Raw genomic sequence first — 5,029 nt, 5'->3', positions numbered from 1 at the left:
ACAATAACGAGAACTGAAATCAAAACAGAATTCAGTTGGGCAATATTCGATCAAGGGCAACTTTACGGTACTAAACATAGTTTCCGGATTATTCCATGATATTTGACATAGCTGTTGGACCTAAACTTAGGTTTGTCTTTAAATTTAATAGCAATATGATGCTTATTACTTATGCCACCATTTATTAACAAATAACTGATAATAAGTTCTGAAAGAAGAGTTAAAAGAACGGAGTACTTATTGAAAATTTTTCTACATTAGGCATGAAAATTAGGCTGTTCAGCATAAAGCCAAGGAAAAACAATTTGATAACAATGGTTTAAATAGTCTTATCGATTTGCATATGATGTCTCAAAAATATTTTCTGTGGTTTCCTCCATGCATGAGGAAGAGTGATTGATCATTGTTCACTAGTAGAATATTTTCAACATAAATCTATATCTTTCGAAAAATAACAAACAGTTTTTTTGCAATCCACATTATTGCGCCACGCTCTCCTAAAGCATTTCGCTTGCAATTTGATACTTAGATAAGACCTTAATCATTTAAAAAAATGGAAAAAATGAACATGTATACGTCGCAAAACCGCGTTCTTAACAAAAATAATTAATACTTTAGTCAAAAGCTACATAATGGCAATGTGTGTGTTTTCCTTTCATGTATTTGACTATGTAATTGTTCATTATTTGAAAAACAAGTTTTCACAGTACATACCACCATCATAATGACCCAAGGTGTTTAGAATTAAAAATTTTTCATGCATTATTATATAAAAAATATAGATATTTTGTTGGACTTTTGCTACTAAGCTTAGTGTTTTAGAATGCGTTTGATAGTTTTGCTATTATTTGAAAACCATTCAACATATTTTAATATAATTTTCACACAGTCATCTACGCATACTACTTCGAAACGCCTGAAAATTGTATGGTTCTATCCTCAAAGACAAAAAAAATATGAATATTTGTAGGAGATGCAATAATTTACAATATGCGCTTTTAACTGTTTTTGCATGAAAAACCTTAAAAAAAAAATTTTTGTTCTAGACCCCCCGATGAATGTTTTCAACCGACCCAGCAAATTGAAGGGAATGGCCCAAAGTATCACTGGGCAAAATTTCAGACTTACTTATTTTTTTATTATAAAGTTGTTCTACACAACACACCGTGCGAGAACTACCGCGCGATCACACTACTGAGCGCTGCCTACAAGATACTCTCTCAAATTTTATGCCGCCGACTATCACCGATTGCAAGAGAGTTCGTGGGGCAATATCAGGCTGGATTTATGGGTGAACGTTCTACAAAGGACCAGATGTTCGCCATTCCCCAGGTGTTGCAGAAATGCCGCGAATACAACGTGCCCACACATCACTTGTTCATCGATTTCAAATCGATCGACCCCAGCTATGGCAGATTATGCACAAATACGAATTCCCGGATAAACTGATACGATTGATCAAGGGGACGAAGGATCGAGTGATGTGCGTAGTTCGAGTTGTTCGAGGACTAGCAGAGTCTGAACCAGGTTCGGGAGCAAATGAAAAACACGTCTTTACTACTACAAGACTGAACGCAAAGAGAAAGATTTTTATTCAAATTCAACATACAAACAGTACATGAACGCAACCAGGTTGCTGTGATCGTTTTTCATATCAACGACATAAATTCAAACTTGTGTTGCCATTAGCAACCGCACCGTCACGCATGCCATCGCCACCACGTTGATGTTGCACTAGGGTGTGCCACCTCCAACACTCCTCCTCAACATCAACTGTCTCTGTAGTTGGATCGCAGTCGTAAAATTTGTCATAATCCTGACCAGCACAAATCGAATTCTTCACTATCTTGTTATCCACCACCTCCTCGCTGCTGATGACTCTTTCGTCGTGAACCTTGCTTTTACGATGCTTACGGCGACGTTTCCGAGCAGCTACACCTTCGGAATCCATCGACATCGCATGCTTTTTTATCACGTTCAGAGCATACAGTCCGCCAACATTAACAGCAGTCGCGATAACGTCATCCCCGAGAATCAACCGACACTGGTTCGCAACAAACTCAGTTCTTACATTTTTCGTTGCAAGTTTTGAAACCGAAATCAAATTCTCGTTCAGCGTGGGAGCATAAAGAACGTCCGTCAATGTTATCAAAACTCTCTGATTTCGACCGTCTACGCACTCAATCGTACAATCTCCGATGCCACCGGTGCGGATCTTCTCCCCACTCGCGGTCGAAATTACCCGGCAAACACTCGTGTCCAATCTCGAAAACGATTCACGGTTCCTCGCTATGTGCGACGACGCGCCGGAATCAATCACCCACGTGTCCGCGTCACGCGCACCGCTCCTAACCATAAACGTGAACGAATGGTGCTCATTTTCGCGCACTGTTTTAACCTCACTTTTCTTTTTTTCACCTATTTCTTCCAGGAACGCTTTGCAGTTTCGCTTCAAGTGACCTTCCTGTCCGCAGAAGTAGCACGTCACATCCTTCCGACGCATGGTTCCACTCGTCCGTAACACTTGCTCGTCGGTGCTACTTCTTTGCTTCCGATGCTTTTCCGCTTCATCGATGAGCTTTACCTTCACTAAATCGAGAGTCAACTCCTCCTCGTCCCGGGCCTCCAAAGCCGTGGTCAACGGATTGAACGAATTCGGCAACCCACGCAAAATCAACGCGACCTTGAGGCACTCTCTCATTTCGAAGCCAGAGTTCTCAAGCCGGACGTACAACTTTTCGATGTCCGCCAGATACCGCTCCATGTCCTCACCGCACTGATAATTCGGCGCAGTATCATAACGTCCGAGGCCATAAAGTCCCAGGACTTTATGGCGCATTTTTCCGGGGCATAACGTCCGAACTTGCAGATACGCCACGAAGTCCAAGGAAAGAAGGCACATAGGATATTGAGTTCTCGCAGCGCGGTGTCACGAACACTAATGCAAATCTACTGGTTGAAAATATGCCCATTTGATTTTGCCGGGAACAGCTGATTTTTGTTTACTATTTTCCACCAGTAACTAAAGTAGTGCTCGTGTAATGCAACGTGTACGTACACGCAACACCATTAAAAGCAGAAACCACTATTATTGTTGTGCCAGTAGAAGTAAAATGTATTCGGTGAAATGGAAGAACCCACTGAGTGGGTTCTCAACGATATCACTTCATATGATATGCTCTGGAGATGTATACTACGTTCTGAGAAATACAGTTAGTTCATATTTGACCATCGACAATCCTGGGCTTATTTATATCGTCTCCTTGTAAATAGTTTATCTTTAAAATGGCAGATATAACAGTGTCGACGAGGAAGAAATTATGGAATTTGTACTTTGCTTTTCACGACCGTCGGTTTTCGCTGCCTTTGGCGTGATTTTTTAGGTACAAGTTCCATTTGGCGACATGCGTGCTAATTTGCTTTTATTGCTATGTATTCAGGATCGACGATAGGTGTGTACTTTTATTGTGAATTTTGTTTGTGCATTTCACGGCCCCGGGCGATATTTACCTTTTGGCGTGATTTTTTAATGCAGTTGTGATTTGACGATAAGCGTGCTTGTGATTTTTGGCGTGATAATTCAGTGTATTTTTGAAGTGCGTATAATTTGGTGTTTTGTTCGTACTTTTCACGACCGCTGGTCTTTTGCTTTTGGCGTGATTTTTTTTGTTAACCTGTCAATATTTATTTAGTTGGAGTATTTATGTTAACTTTTTTGTACGAACTATGCATGAAAATCTAATATTGCAGTAGAGCGCATTTTATGTTTTTTTTTTTAGCATGGCGTAAAATAAACGCTTTTTATTGCTGATTTTGGCGCTGACCATTTTGGTTTTTAACAATGGCGTATTTTTCTTTTCAATAAGGAGTTTTTTTTTTCAATAGGAAATGTTGGCTTTTATTTGCTCAATTTTTGGACGCCTTTTTTTTTGGAACTTTATTGAATGCCATTTTCATTTTATCCTGCACGTAGCGCAAACAACGCTCACAACGATAATATGGTGATCAACTGTGGCAGACGGGTGGTAAAATTGCCACTACCCGGAATGTGCTTGTGTGCTTTGTTTTTGTTGATTTTTGCATATGATGTTTTGCTTGAGGAAGGAAAAAGAGATGAACAAAAGTGCATTGTGCCTATCACCGTCTTTGCATGATCTTTATCAAGTGATGACAAATAGTGCTGGATGGCTAGTGTTTCGAAGTGTGATGAGCCGGATTCCGGAGTTACAAGAAGGATGGATATCGTATGGTTTGGACGACACAGGAGTGAAGCAAATCCTCTTGCTCCAGTTAATCGAAATCAAGGTTTTCGACTAAATGGCTGGCAAACCAGTGTGGAAGAATGATCGCGAAGGGACACTACCATTCAGCTGGTCGAACATCTATGACGATCCTGACCATCCTGAGCCTGGTGGAGGATCATCACAAATCTAACAACGCCGCCGCAACCTAACCAGTTGAACAGCCACTTACTACACCTAGATCTTGGCTACTAAATCAGAAGTTGGAAGAAGGAGGAATAAGAACATCGACGATTAGGAACCGCAGTTGGACTAACGAACATGATTTAATCTCATAATATTGTAGTGAACTGGATATATATATATACTTATTATGAATAGTTAATTTTCTGAAATTTTCATATACGTTATAAAAAAAATGATTACTGCTAAAACGTAATGTCGGAATAATATTAGATTTTTCTTAAGGAGGAAGGTGTTGTGCCAGTAGAAGTAAAATGTATTCGGTGAAATGGAAGAACCCACTGAGTGGGTTCTCAACGATATCACTTCATATGATATGCTCTGGAGATGTATACTACGTTCTGAGAAATACAGTTAGTTCATATTTGACCATCGACAATCCTGGGCTTATTTATATCGTCTCCTTGTAAATAGTTTATCTTTAAAATGGCAGATATAACAATTATGACGCATCCAAACTTTTGGACGCTATTTCGCAAAAAAACGCGACTTAATGTCCGGGACTGTATGGCCTCGGACGTTGTGACCCGGCCCCTGATAATTCT

This window comes from Aedes albopictus, chromosome 1, assembly GCF_035046485.1.
Source record: "Aedes albopictus strain Foshan chromosome 1, AalbF5, whole genome shotgun sequence".
NCBI classification, from domain to species: Eukaryota; Metazoa; Arthropoda; class Insecta; order Diptera; family Culicidae; genus Aedes; species Aedes albopictus.
Note: the sequence above shows the minus strand (reverse complement) of the source record.